This window comes from Rousettus aegyptiacus, unplaced genomic scaffold, assembly GCF_014176215.1.
Source record: "Rousettus aegyptiacus isolate mRouAeg1 unplaced genomic scaffold, mRouAeg1.p scaffold_m13_p_2, whole genome shotgun sequence".
Taxonomy (NCBI): domain Eukaryota; kingdom Metazoa; phylum Chordata; class Mammalia; order Chiroptera; family Pteropodidae; genus Rousettus; species Rousettus aegyptiacus.
The window spans coordinates 100,095,125-100,111,246 of record NW_023416295.1 but is presented as its reverse complement, the minus strand read 5'-3'; the positions used below and the strand labels follow the sequence as shown (position 1 = coordinate 100,111,246).

The 16,122-nt window shown below is 35.5% G+C and overlaps 1 pseudogene; it reads left to right on the top strand.

Annotated features, from left to right (window-relative positions):
• Positions 1 to 15,639: 15,639 nt before the first annotated feature.
• On the top strand, positions 15,640 to 15,758 carry LOC118614773 (annotated as a pseudogene).
• The last annotated feature ends 364 nt before the right edge of the window (positions 15,759 to 16,122 follow it).

Below are 16,122 nucleotides of genomic sequence, written 5' to 3'. Positions count from 1 at the left end.
GAAAAGAAAACTCTTAAGGGGAAAAAACATTTTACTTGATTTCATAAACACTCATTGTTTAATCATCCGAAGAAAGTGCAAACTTATGATTAAGTCCTCCCACCTCCCAAATGGATGAGCTCTTTAAGTCACCTCCTCCCCCTGCTTGGCTATACTTATGGAGTCAGGAGGAGTAACTTAAAAACCAACCCTACCAGAAAAGCAAGAAGCGACCTAGGAGGTCTTAGTTTTTGAACTGGATACACATGTAAGGCTGTGCCCTGAATTTATAGTACAGGAAGCCAAGTTTTGCCTAGTTGCTGCCTCAGTGTATTATGCTGTTCAAATTTCATGAGCGGTGGATAACCTAATCCAGTTTATTCTGCTGGCTTTAAAAAAATTTGACTTCATAGGGAAGTTGAGGGAGAATGAAGTGGGTAAAGGGGATCAAATATATGGTAGCTGAAGGAAACTGGACTTAGGTGGTAATCATACAATTGAATATATAGATGTCAAATTATAATGTACAGCTGAAAATTATATGATTGTATTGACTGACCAATGTTACCCCGATAAACTTAACAACAACAAAAAATTGACTTCAAGGTCATTGCTCCTTCCCAACTCCTCTTTCCTCATGCCCAAGGCAATCATATAATTTCAATCAGGATGCTTAGAATCTCCTGAATCTGGTTGTAGCTTCTATTCTGAAGTAGTGTTCAGATATGGCCCAACAGGTGCTATTTATGTATCTTTTCTGGACTTATTCCGATGAGAAAAGTTATGAGTCTTAAACAGGATAAAAATATAATTATACAAAATTGAGGCAACTTGACATGAAGCAAATATTTAATAGATTTAAAAATAAATAAATAAAAAGCCTAACGAGCTATGCAAATAAAGTTAGGAAGAATTTTTACCAGGAGTTGGGTTTGGAGACTATTACTGTAAATAAGTAATAAATATGCTTTTGAGCTTCCTGGCATTCAGGAGTAAAAGAAACACAATAAAGTATATTACTTTTGCTAACAGAAACAAACAAACCAAAAAAAGGGACACCATTAAAAGGAAAAAACATTTATTAGCATTAAACTCTGATAATTCTATCAATTTATAATCTAGAATGATTTTATATAGTTTAATAAAATATGCAGGGACGTATGCTTCAGGTAACGTAGTCTTCATTTGTCTCAATAAGAGCTGAAAACAACTTCACTCCTAAATGTCTGATGTGTAAGTGTTCTATGGTGTTCATAAATTTGTTCCATGAATTTGACTAATAAGGCTAAGCATCAAAGATATATTCACAAACAGAATAGCCTGTCCCATGCCTTATAGAATCTGGTAGGAAGACCAAAATGTAGTAAGCAGCATCAGTAAGTACATATTTGCCATTCTGTAAATTGCTGTGGAAAAAAAAATACAAGAGCTATAAAAGTCTAACCTAAATGATAGGAGAAAGGGACATTCAGAGAAATTTTTCCTGCGGTAGTGGTCTTTAGTCAGAAATCTGAGTAAGAGTAGATGAGTTAACCTAGATGGAGCCTAAGGGATGAGAAAGAGTTGCTTTCCAGACTAAAAACAATTTATAAAGGGGATGGATATAGACTTGCCCAAAGCAAAACCCTGTAGTTCCAGTAGGGAGAATAAAGAGACCCAAGTATGGAAAAGTATGTGAGGCCAGAGCCTGAGGCACCTTGTAAATTGCATTCAAGACGTTAATTGTATCCAAAGAATAAGGAGGAAGTCACCCAAGAGTTTTAAGCCAGGGAGTGACAGGACAGATTTGCACACTAAGCGTTAACCCCCTAAACGCCAGGGCAATGGGTATTTTGATATTATCATGACAATTAGAAGGTGAAGATCCATTCCTATGAAGTTCCATCCTTTATTTGTTTGATAGGACAGCTATAAGAATATTTGTAACCAAGTCACTACCTTTAGGAAGCTTTTTTAGATCTGCACAAATGTTCAATAATACTATACTTGAAGCCCCAGAAATCTGGGTCAGGGATAGGCAAACATTTTTTATAAAGAGCCACATACTGGATATTTTTGACTTCGCGGGCTGGAGGATGTTTGTCACAATTATTCAACTCTGCTATTGTGGTGCAGAAGCAGTCATAGACAATATGAACATGGCTGTTTAAAACTTTATTTACAAAAACAGGAGGTAATGGCTTTAATCCTTGGCCAATACTTGCTTGTTACTGAGCTATATAGCAAGTAACATCGAAGAGATGATCGTGATAGATTTTGGAGGATATGGTAACCATACAAGCAAACAAACCTTTAATGGGTTAACTATACTCCCCTGAGGCTTTGATTTTGAGGACTGCGTTGTGATAAATCAAATTGACCCTGTGAACAGAATTATCATCCACGTAGATTGTGAAGAATATAAGCTCCTTAGAGGCAGAAATTTGTGTCTATTTTTGTTTGTTTTACCCTTAGTTAAATCTATGGCTCCTCAAGTTTTGTCTATAGAATAATATACTAATAACAGATGTACTTCACAAAATAAATGTTCAATTAATGGCTTTTCAGAATTTAATTGTTAAAAGTCATAACACTCTTAGGAAACTTCTTTTTATTCTCAGTATAAAGAAGACGTTTACCCAAAACACACTAAATACATATATCATGAGAAATTGTGTCAGTATTATGATTTCAGGCAAGGATACACTCACCAATTCATCCAACAGAGTTTTGTAGTCAAAGTATCATAAGAAACAAATTTCAATTGGATGTCCTCTTTAAATGAACCCAAACCTGTTTGCTTTGCCTGTGGACACCAAGCAAGGAATGAAGACATAGATAGCATCTTCACTTTTTACGACCCTTAGGTCTGTTGCGTGCTTGCACCATCTCCATTTAGATTGAATTGTTTTCATTTTGCTTTTATTTTGGCCCTAGAGATAAAAATTTAAGCTTATTTTAAGCAAAATTTGACCTCAATAAACTCTCCCAAAAGATTGAAAAATCTGCAAAAAAAAATTTGTAGAAAAAATAACAAGCTTTCCAATGCCAAACACCCTCTCCCCTTCTCTGTGTAGATGTGAGGCAGTTAAGTAGCTATGAGAGATGGAAGTGGAGGCCCAGCTCGGAAACCATAGGAATAACAGTAATAATAGTCCAACCCAAAAGCCACCCCTAGGACCGCCCAGAAAAAAAGAAAAAAACAATACATTTTTCAGATAACAATACCTCTACATCCTAGAGTACAAGAAAATAAATGACCACAATACAGCAACCAGTTTAGGCTGGCAACAAATGCTTATGGAGTAAGGAGTACTCTGAACTTTTTTTCACCTTAGCCTCATTATACCATCATTATAATATCATACATATGCCCAGAAGTTCATGAATCTAATTATACCAGACTGAATTCTGGGTAAGGACATACACTGTTGGCAATAGGTTATATAACAGCCAATTGTCAATCAAGATGACCTCACATGCCAATCACCTAGCACCATCCTTGTAACCTCCCATCAAGGCCCAGATATAAGACAGATCTCCCCGCCTCTATGAGACTATGGCCCTCTCTGGTTTAGCCCATTTCTCTCTTGAAACATACTTCAATAAATCTTACTTTTCCTAAAGTTTGCTTATCTGTAATTTTTTACTGCATTGGCGAAAAGGACAGAACCGTCTCTGACACACACACAGATAACTTTGCCCCATAACTGGGGCAATGATGGATTTATACCGCACCCAATGGTAACGTGTATATCACTATCAAGTCATCTTTTCCTCCTTTGGTGGGTATTATAAACCTTCATTGGATTACTTTGTTTGCTTACTTTCGGATTCTTTATTATTGCCATACAAACTTTTATTATATATGGGTGTGAATATATATATTCATATATTCAGGTATATATTCATACACGCAAACACACTTTGGACCCTGTTAAAATGACTCATTTGATGTGAACCCCAGGAAAAAATTTATCTGCTGAAATAGACTCCCTTCAGCCAACTGAGTACCAAATTTTGCAAATAGGAGCCTAGTGGCCATTTGCTGACAGGGGCTCCTCGCGGACTCCGAACACTGGGAAGAAAGTTAGACTGAACACTCAGTTTCCCACACCACACCCTGCTTGTTTATGCTGTCAACCACTCCAGGGAAACCCTTGTTTCTGTTTCTACCAATGGCTTGAGATCTGCACCATCCAACCAGAATCACACAAAAATTCTATCCGTGTTTACATCTATCTCGACCATTTAGAATTGCACAATTTAGATAACTAACTCATTTACACAAAATGGACCTAATTGGGAACCTGGGAGGGAACTTTCGCTATAAAAGGTAGCTTCCCCTTTGTTTCCGTGGAACACAATTTAAGTTGCTACCTGAATCTGTGTCTCCCAGCCTGTAGCTCCTTTTGCTCAAATAAATGCTTTTTATTCTTTATGACAGTCTACACACATATTTTTAAAATACTTGAAAGTCATTTGGGTGTCTTAGGTTAAGATGTAATGAAATGCATAATAAATTTTACATTAGAATTAATGGAGATTTTTTTTAAAAATTTAAAAATTTCAATTAACACCAGGGCTTGTAAAAATAAATTAACAATGTTAATCAAAATATAGGTCAATTATTTTTCTTTATAATCAATATATTTTAATTTATGCATTTATAAAAATATTGTTCTAAACAACAAAAATGGCACCATGACTATGAATAGCATTGTCAGAAAAAAAGTTATTCTGAGGAGGAATTTATAGACTTTAGACTGCTAAAGGGGTCCAAGGCAGACATGCAAAAAACCTCTGAGTCTAGATCCTAAATCTGTTTATGTAACATATAATAGGGGTTCAATAAATATTTCTTGAATATTTCTTGAAATAATGTTTAATCCATAGAAAAAATGTTCATTTTGTTAAACAGACAAAAATTGTTCGAAAGTGCTATGGTGGTGCCTATGGCATAAAGTACTTTTTCTTATAGATAGAGAAGATATTTTAGACAGAGAGATATTTCTATCTAGACAGAAAATACATTTCTTTCTAGATAAGAAAGATGCTGAGTTTGTTTATATGGAAAGAGGACATAAGGAAGGCTAAATCTGCCTTAAATATTTGGATACTTGCTTCAAAGGAGATCTGTGTTCAAATAATGCTTTGAATCACATCTAGGACTAAAATTTCTCAAAGACATTTGTAACTACCCAGGACTGTGGCTATTTTGCTCATCATTATATCCACAACACTTAACACAGTACTTGGTAAATAGTGGCATCAATATATATATTTGAAGAACCCTGATTGAGATTCTGTGGCAGTAAAAGCTCTGAGGGAAGATTAAAAACCTTGAATCAATATCAAAATCATATGACTTGCCTAAGTGGTACTTGTCTATGGAATCAAAGATTGACGAGAGGTCAATAAATATTGCAGGAGTGTTCAGTTATTTTTAACTATATCATCCCCAAACCCACCATAGATTAAAAAGTACCAAAAGTGTCGGCAGTAGAATAATCATGCTTTAAATGCTCTCTTTTAGTGCAGAATATTAAATGGCGAAGCCAGATCTGCAACTCGTTAAGAAGAAAACTAGCTGAGAATGATGAGAGGCTATGGAGGTGACTAACTGAAGGTGGCTCAGTAGAAGGCTGCCCTTTTTGAAGACAGAGGAAGATATTGAGACATTCTCCTAAGAAAGCTGAGTAAAGAAACTTCAGAGATTTGAGCTCACCATTCAGAGCAGGACTTGGAGAGCTGGGGCAGCTGAAAATTTTACCCTGGGTTTTTCCTCAGCTGGGAACTGTCAATTGGGTATGCCTTATGAGTCAGTTTTTTCACTTCTCAAGATAGCATGCTATTATGCCCTTTCAAAGAATGAAGTAGAGCCATATACTACTGGTTTGGAATTCCTGCCCATCATTTTAAGCAAAGCCAGCAAACTAAAGAAGAAAAAAAATAAAAACAGAGTATGCTATACATATACTGTTCACTTATTTGGGTATGTATATGTGTATATACATGTTAGCACACATACACACACACATACAAGTATCAAAAGATTATATACACATAAGAAAAACTCTAAGGTTAACATCAAATATGTACTCTTCTGAGAGGCATGTTTGGGGAAGTGGGATTTATGTATTTTATATAGTCCTGAATACTGGTTTTCCAGCTGAAAGAAAGTTAGACTGCTACATCATATAAAAAATAAAATTACTTAGACTACATTGTTAAATTAAAAACCAAAAGAAGTTGGTAATGTTTAGACCCCCAAGAGTGGAAATAGGTGGAAAAACTCTCTTAAGTAATTCACGAAGATAAGCAACTGTAAAAGAAAAGATTAACACATCTGACCAAAAAAAAAATGTTTCTGTATTAAAAGCATCATAAACAAAGCTTGCACAAATAATAATTTTAAAAAATGGTGACACATGTAGTGAACAAGAGATTAATATTAATATTAAATATATAGTGAATAAAAATTAATATGTAATAAATTAAATATTGTCACATGAAGAATGCCTACAAATTGAAAAAAGTGAACAAGAGAAAATAGGCAATATATATAAAACAGGCAATTTATTAGAAAACAAAGGAAAGTGGATAATAAGTAAAGCAGAAGGTATGCAGTCGTATTAGCAGTCAGTAAAATGCCAAACAAAACAATATGCCATTTATTGCTCATCAGATTATTGAATATTAAGATTAGTGATGTCCAGTGTTTAAGTGGTTATTATAAGGAAATGGACAGTAACTGATAGAATTTATTCATTAAAAATACCCTTACACTGAAAATCTGTTATAGACCTCAGGAAACACAGAAAGCAACATATTAACCATGAAATTCTCACTTCTTATAAACATTGTTCTTTTCCTGAATTCGCCATTGGAGTTTAGTGTAGAGTCATTTGTAGAGCACAGTGTTAAGTCAGAATAACTTTAAAGCAGAACTGATCACCTGTACCCTAAGAGATAGAGATAAGTAAGAATGTCTACATACTAGATACTTAGGGGTTATCTACACAGCATCCTCATTCTGGGAAACCTCTCAAAGACTCCTTCATTTCCTATACTCCCACTTTGTCTACGGCTGCAGGAGCAGCCATGACCAGGTGCGTAAGCTTGCTCAATGAGTCAGTTCAATGAAATTTTTGGATCTGGAAACACTAGAAATCAAGGTGGTCTCTTTTCTGTATATATTGTATTTATTATGAGTATGTGCTTTATCCATGTAATCTTGAAATTATTGGCAGCCATTTTTTTCTCCAACTCTGTAAAGAGAACCGTTCAAGAGAGAGAATGAGAGAGAGGGAGTACAAAGAAAAACGGAGGTGAAAGGCATAGAGAATGTCCTGGTGGCATTTAAGCTCCTTATATGAGCTATTCCAAAGGGCTCTACTGCACTCCTGCACTCTGGCTCCTCTTGTGACTTGGTTATCCACTAGATTCTGTGGGAGACCCCAGAAGCTTTCCAGTAAGTTATTTTATTTTGTTTTTTTTTTTTTTGTTTGTTTGTTTGTTTTTGCTTAAGCTAGTTTAACTTATTATCCCTTGCAACCAATAGAATCTTAAATAATAAAGACTTCTTGTTAAATAATTAAGTTTTTGATAATAATATGCAATATTATCCCCCATGTGTGGACTTTGAGCTAACAATTATATGTATTAAGTGAAGGCAAATATATATGCCCTCCTCACTCCGTTTAAGCTCTGTCACCCTCTGGAGTAGGTCAGCACTCCTATCCTCCACACCCTGCCCTAAAGTGCATGTCTGCCTTGCTCAGCTTCATTTAATGTCTGCAAGACTGACTTTTTCGGGAAACAAAGGGAAAAAGGAAAAAAAAAGCATTCTTAGAGTTACCCACAGAGCATCATGTGTGCATAGCCGGTATATGGTAGAGATCAGACGAGCATGTTCCTGATTCTGTTACTCCAACGTCATACTGCTGAACACCATGAAACAATGCCCTGGTCCTAGCTATTATACCATTTAAGCTGTTTTTATTCTTAGTTACATATTTTTAAATCTATATAATGGATTGTTTTAAGGCAGAAAGTGCAAGAAACTCTCATGTGGTAATACATACTAATAAGAAATATAGATTTGACTGCATGAACACTTAAAATTTCTGGTCACCAAAACCCACAATGAACAAAATAAAAAGATTAATGACAACTAGGCAAAAAAAAAAAAAAAAAATTTAAGTTTAATTAGTTGATATTTTGAATGGATTGGCCTAGACAGAATGAATAGAGAGAGCTGACATCTTTCGAGTTTCCCATTCACTAGAAGACCCAGCGTTCAGGGGAACATATCCTGCATTGACATTATTATATAGACAAAGTAGCAAGAATGGGTGACTAGTAAATGATCACCTAAAAAAGTTTCCTTTCAGAGTCTGTACTCTCCCTGAAGAGATCAAACAGGGAGCTAGTGTTATATCTCAATATGATAGACAACACACACAAAAAAACAATTTAACATATATGCATCATATATACAAACCATGTACAGACAAATAGAAAAATGGCCAAAGAGATAATTCCTAAGTGAAACTGAAGTATGAGGGAGGGATAAAGAGGCAGAAAGAGAAAAACAGTCGGCATAATGGCACTTGATGGAGACCTCACCTTTAGTCTATAAGTAGCCTCTGGGGCTCTTTTTTTCTCAATTTTCAGAGGCTTCGGGCTATTTGCATTTTTTCCCCAGAAGAGTAATTTAGCTTATGGCCTTCCTAAATTACCTGGAAAAGTATTTTTAACCTGTGTCTTTGGGTTCTCTGATAGGCCAGGCAAGAGGATATAATTTAGAGCACAGGAAGGAAGACTGCTGAACTACCTTTGGGGCACACACTGTTCCCTGAGGTGCCACTTCCTCTTCCCCACTGACAAACGTGAACTATTAAAGGGAGATTAAAATAAACTAAAAATTTAATTAACAAAGCAATGAGATCATCAGAACTAGCAGACAGTATTAACACAGTACAGATCCGTTCCCAGCCAGGCCTAAGTTAGAACTAATTCAAGGCAATGCAACTCATTCTGAGTAGCAGATACAACGGTTAGGTGCATTTCATAATCAGGTTACAAGGTAAGGTCCTTAAGGCCTCACATCCCAGGCCTGAGAACTCTTTGACTGTCCTAAAGGCTATGCACTCTGATTTACTCATGGATATGAACAAGCTCATAAGCTCCTTATAAGTTCTCCGTACTCTCCCTGAACCCCTAAGAGGTCACATCCACATTTCAGGGATATAGAGCCCTGTGCATTCTCCTAAAAGATGGAGTTTACAGACCAATGTTACAAACAGCTCTCCTTCTATTTTAGTCTGCTCTTGGGGACTACCTCATTTTTCTGTGCATCCAAATGCCATGTCTATAAATGATTTCTTTATGATGTTAAAAGATAACCTGGGATATATAAAAAAATTTTAAGAGTTTTATATAAACAAAAATTCATTTGAATTTGAATTGGGCAGCACCAAACCAGATGTGGTTAGAAGTGCTCCACTTATAAGAGCTAGGGGAAACTTATAGAGAAAAGGAAGAAAAAAAAGCAAGAAAATTATTTGAGTAACAGTAGTTTATGCATTGTTTGGGAAAAGCCTAGTTGGCTGTCTGTGATTGGTTATCCTTAGATTTTGATTTTTTTAACCTAGAAGCATTTGTTGGCTTAGGTCTTGGGTTGCTAAGTAGGCTGCTAACTTATCAGAATCATCTCAGTCTAGTGGCCTCTGTTTAATTAATTTAACAATAGATGCAGGAGGCAGGTGTCATTGAATTTTCAGTGTCTGTTACCTGTCTAAAATATGGCCATACTGCCTGGAAACATTACAGCTTTTTCTGTGGATAACATTCTCTTTAGAATGTTGTAGGAAACCAGTTTACTACTGTAGGAGTAATCATATTAAAGTTATGAGCAAGAATAAGTGCTGTCCCAGAAGACAGCTTTCTTTGAAAGCAGGCTCTGACATTTTGCTCATTTGCAAGCACATTTTAAAGCAACTGCATATGAAATTATGTTAGAAATTGCTGATTTCAGATATTAGTGATAACATTTCAATTACAGTTATATTTAGATTACAAAATGGTATAAGTTGGCATGATAGTATACCTATAAAAGTGTTGCACTAAAAAATCACACGTTTGACAAGTATGGTATCTGAGAAGCTCAGAACAGCCAACTCTCAGAGAAGAGCTAATCTAAAACCCATTTCTCCAGGCTTCACTTTGTACATTCTAGATCTTACCAGACTGTAAGCAGATGAAACAATGGAAATGACATTCGAGTCAGTTATTCCATCTCTGTTTTTCTCCTTTGATTTTCAGAGAAAGTTAAAATTCAGGTGTAACTTGTAGACTTTAGTCTTTCCTGCTCTGTTGCCACAGATCCTGGAGAATCCCTGCTGGATAATTATCAACATTATTCTCATTTAGTTCTGTCGCAGAATAAAAGACAAATCTAGATCGAGGGCAGGTGATAGACAAACTAGACTCAGAGGATTTGTTTTATTGAAAGACAAAATCAAAAATTCAAATCAGTGAGAAAAGGGGAAGAAAACATTCTCCAGACATGATGAGTACTATGCGGGGCTAGCCATGCAGACATGTCCCATCCTGCTGAAAGGGTCAGGGCCATAGGGGAGCCAGTAAGTGCTGCCTAGCAGGAAGTGATTTCCTACTGAGACTTTAGCATCTCCCTCCATGACCAGGATTACAGAAAAAAGAAGATGCTCTTTTAAATTGTGAATGTCAGTCACTAAACTTGAGGGCTAACCTATTTCATAGAGATGGATTGGGATAGAGTGTAGGGTTGCCAAATAACATACAGGAATACAGGATGCCCAGTTAAATTAGAATCAGATAAACATTTTTTTTTAAGTATAAATGAACTCCATGCAACATTTGAAACATACTCATACTAGAAAATTCTCGTTTGTTTATCTGAAACTCAAATTTGACTGTGTGCCCCGTGTTTTTTTATTACAAAATCTGGCAATTCTAGGTAGAGGAGTTATGGAATCAAAGAATTTAAACAGTGATGAAAAAAGGTAAGTAATTTATAGTGGCAAGCATCTTTTTTTAGAACTCAAAATAATCACATTAAGCTGAAGAAACATTCGTTTTGCAGCACAATGAAGTTGGGTGAGAGAAAAATGTAAAATAGAAAAGATAGGAAAACAGAGAAATAGTTATGAGCTTTTAGGGGGCAGTTTTCTTTTTTAACCATTTTTGTATTGTCAGTCTGCAATCTTCCATTTTCAGTAGGTTAGCTTTGTTTTGTGGCTTTTGTGCTTTTTTTTTTTTTTTAATGAATGAACACTTTCCTTAAAGATATTCCCCTTTCTAGTGTTCTTACAAGTTTCTTAAAAATCGTTGGTTTTCTTTTGTAAGAAATTTATGACATGTATTTCTTATGGAAAATATCGGGAACTCTGGGAAACGAGAAAATATAAAACTTTGGGTGGGACCAGAGCCATTAAATAGGGATCACCCAGTCTACTGGAATGCAGAAATACAAATTACTTATTTGAGATAAAGTTACTCAGGGTAACTTTTAAAAATCTCTGAGTTTTCCTTAGAAATGAGAAAGAATCCAATTGACAAGTTAATTAGAAGAGATCCACCTTGAGAGGAAAAATTCAGAGAACAGTCATTTAAGGACAACACTCCTATTGCACTCTGGGCCAAGGAAGTGAGGGCTTTTTTAGAGTTAAGCTTTGTAACTTCTGTGTTGTTATTTTTGGAATCTCCCTGCTCTTGTTTCCATATAGTATTTTCCCACAGTGCTTGAGAGACAAACCCCTAAAATAAGAAGCATCCATGGATCTGTCTTAGAGTGAGGGCATAGAAGAAGACATTCAGAAACTAGTCTGGCATGGAAAGGGTTAAGTGTAACTGCCCCCCACCTCTCATCCCACCCTTAATCCATTTAGATCCAAGACAGGTTGAGTCTGAGTATAAAGATGGTAGGAGAATGGGCTTAGTCCCTAAGAAAGAGAGATAAGAATCTACTAAAAAAAAAAAACACTGAAAATATTTATAAATTGTGTGTATGTATTCTTTTTATGAGAGAGTCCATATTGCTTATATTTTAAAGGGATCTTAAAGATAGTTATGAGTATAGGTTGGATAGATAAAACTAGGCTTTGAAGGACAATTGCGAAAAACTCAGCTTGCTCTTGTAAGCAATAAGATGTCATTCTTGCATTTTTTTTTTTTTCCGGGATAGCCATATTGGTTCCTTACCATTTTCTAATTCTTAAAACAATAAAACGTTAACTTAAGTTTTAAATATATCGATGCTTATTGGACCACTTTGCAAATTTTTATTTTTAATTGTCTATTCAAACATTGAGTGTACAGCAAATGGAAGTAAGTAGGTAATGAAAAAGTTTACCTACTTCACAATTTCATTCAAGGTTAGTCTCCTCTGTTTAAAGACCTCAGATGAATAGTTATCCTTTAGTAGATACCAGGTCTTTTTGAAGGCAAAGGCATTTTCGATATAGTTTCAGTGCCTGGTTTTGGGGTAATGTAGCCTAAGCCAGCACCTGCCAATGGAAGCAGTTATTGTAGAAATATAACAGAAGCCTTGTGACGCACCTTGCACATGTGATTTTCTGTCTGGGGACAAAGCACCTGTCATAGAAAACATAACACCTACATTTACCAAGAATTTAGGTGGGATGGGGGGAGGTGGAGGCGAACTTCACAAAGTCTAGAGATAACACATCTGTCACATACCAAGTGCTGAAAATAAGTGTTCTTGCACCTCTGAAGTTATTCTCACAAAATGAGGTGCAATGACAAGCTAACATCTAGGTTTCAGTTACCACTTAGCTGTAGGGGAGTATTTTAAACTGTTATATTTATGAAATTAGATTTATTTTTAAAAATTCCCTTAGAAGAAACATAATCATAAAAAGAGCTTAAATGTCACTATGTATCATGACAATCTATAATCAAATGAATAATTTAAAATCAGTGACATATTATTCCAGTGAATTAAAAATCAGAAATATATACTTTTTCAATATACTTTTCTCATTTTATATAAACATGTTTATCTCATAAAAGACTCAAGGTAAATGCTTTATTTTAAATTAAATGCTACAATCCAGGGTTATAATGTGGTATACATTGATATTCATTTGCCTGGAATATTGGGTCCAATTCTATCTGAAGCAAGTTGGAGGGGCACCCAAATAAGTTGCCTAGTTTTATTTAACCCAGAGGGAAGAATAGTCCATCTGGCCATTTCCCCTGTTCTCCCTATATACTTTCATCTGGCAGGTGCACTTGGAGTAGACAAGTAAAGAACTTGTAACAGCTGCACCTTTTCTTCCTTCAGGGAGCCCTTTCCAACCACTTGGGAATAAAACATCATTGTTTAGTGTGCATCTTTCTCAAAATATTGTGAATTCTTTAAAGAAATTACCTTCATGTTCCAACATCTGATACAGAGTCAGTACTTCCAAAACATGTGTTGAATGAATGGGTTGAAATTTTAAAAAGGCAAATAACAAGAAGGAATTGAAGGCATTTGAAAATATCACCCCTGTAACAGGTTGACTAGTGTCGTCCCCAAATTCATGTCCACGGCAAATCTCAGAATGTTTTTTTATTTGAAAATAAGATCTTTACAGATGTGATTAGTTTAGGATCTTCGAATGATGTCATCCTGGATTTAGGGTGGACCCTAAATCTAATGACTGTTGTCCTTATAAGAGAAATAAGAGAGATTGGAGACAGACACATAGGGATGATGGCCATGTGAACACAGAGGTAGAGGTTGGAGTTGTGTTGGCATAGACCACGGAGTACCAGGAGCCACCAGAAGCTGGAGGAGTCAGGAAACAATTCTCCCCTAAGGCCTTCAGAGGGAATATGGCCCTGCTGACATGTTGACTTTGGACTTCTGACTTCCAAAACTGAGAGAGAATAAATTTCTCTGATTTTAAGCCATCTAGTTTGTGGTAATTTGTTACATCAGCTCTAGGAAGCTAGTATGCCACCATTTTGACTGCAGGTGGATCCTAAATTATTGCAAAAGAACTACCAACTCAATTTCCCTTTTTATCCCCAGAGAAATAAGAAAAAAAAATGTGTTAGATTGAGTGAGTGTGTAATGTTATATTTTGGGTGGTACATATACTTTTATATGTATCATTGCTAAAATCATTTCCCTATTCGACAAATGAGGACATCAAGGTTGAGAGAGTGTAACAAATTGGTGTCAAAAACTGTATAATAGTAACAGCTAACTTTTGAGTGTTTACTGTATGTTAGACACTGTTCCAGACTCTTTATATGACTTTTTTTTTATTTCATCCTTAAAACAAGACTATAAAGGTAGGTACTCAAAGATTTTCCTATTTCAAAAATGAAGAGGAACGTGGTTCCATAGTGTAGTGGTTAGCAAGTCTGCTTTATATGCAGAAAGTCCTGAGTTCACACTCCAGTAGAGCCATAGTCCATGGTCTACAGCCATGCCACCCTAAACAAGCCCAATGTCTGATCTCAGAAGCTAAGCAAGGTCACGCCTGGTTAGTACTTGGATGGGAGACCACCTATGAAGACTAGATGCTCTAGGTATAAATAATAATAATCATAATAAATTAAAAAAAATTTAAAAAAAAGAATATAAGTTGTACACACTCAGAATACAAGCAATAGAGTCTAGAATGCTTGGGATAACCAAAAATGCAGTTTGCAAATTATATAATGTTTTTATTAAAATATGATAATATGAATAAAGTTTTAACTGATGTTATTACATAAAAATTCCTTATCAATTCTATGTAAAAATTTAGTGGTGATTGATTTGGTCATCAGAGTTTACTCTTGCCTAGTAAAACAGAATTTCATTCTAAGAACTAGACTGTAAGCCCCAGGAGGGCAGAGAGCTGGGTGATGCAGTCAGTCACTCTTTCATATTCCCATTTACGGTTGTAGGCTGTGAGGCAGTCCATAGACACTTGTTGCTGATTTCTTCTCCTCACATAATAATTACATATATCATGTATTATATTTATGATAATTAGAGAAAATGCAAACACAATCTCTCTCCAGCCTTCCCTCCCTCTTTCTCTCTTTCATTATTTATGCTAATTTTTAAATTTCTCCTTGATTTTTGCTTATTGTTTTGTTTTTGCTTTGGGGACTTCAGATGCTGAGGATTGAGTTGATTGTATTTCTTAGGTTAACAGATATGTATTTTTTGTTCTCATATATTATTATAAACTACATATTGTTTTATGTGGATGTATTTTTAACTTTTGCAAATGATAGCTATACATTTTAGTTTTGCTGCCCAGTGAGTAAAATGAGTTTGGTTATTTCTTGTAGATTCTGTAGATTCTATTTCCCAGTTAATTAAAATTGGCTTTCCTTTTCCTCAGTGAAAGATTTTCAACTAGAAGGAGAAATATATATATCTGGATATATATATATATATATATATATATCTCCAGATAAAGAGGAAGTGTTACTTAACTGTTCCTAAGTACTTAAGTTCCCATTAAAATATTGTAAGAATCGTATCTGCTTTGCAACAGTAGTAAAACATTACTCAAAGTACCACTTGTTAGAGTTAGAAAAAGGACTCGCATCGATTTTTGTTTTTTAAATGTAGTTTAGGAGAATTTTTGCTTCTATGTTCAGAAGTAAAATAGGCCTATCTATGGCCATGCTACCTTGAACAAACCCAATCCCATCTGATTTCAGAAGCTAAGCTAGGTCGGGCCTGGTCAGTACTTGGATGGGAGACCACTTAGGAAGACCAGGTGCTATAGGCATAAATAATAATAAATAATAATATTTTTTTAAAAAAATGAAGAAACTAAGGCGCAGAGCAAAAATTAGTTGCCCAAAGTCTCTAGTACTTGGCAAAAACAGGATTTGAACCCAAGTGGTGTGGTTCTAGATCGTAGGTGCCTAAGAAATTTGCTATGTTGTATGTGGATATTGTGTGATAATCACTCCCACCATCCCTGCCTCATACCTGTGCACTTACTAACTGCCCATGAACATCTGAACATGCTACTTGGGACATTTCCAACAGGGAGTTTTCTTTAACTTTCTTACCGATACTTCTAGCACACCAAAATAGCAGCAAAGTATGCTCATTTTCTCTGATTTAAGAGCTAAGCTTTACCAAAA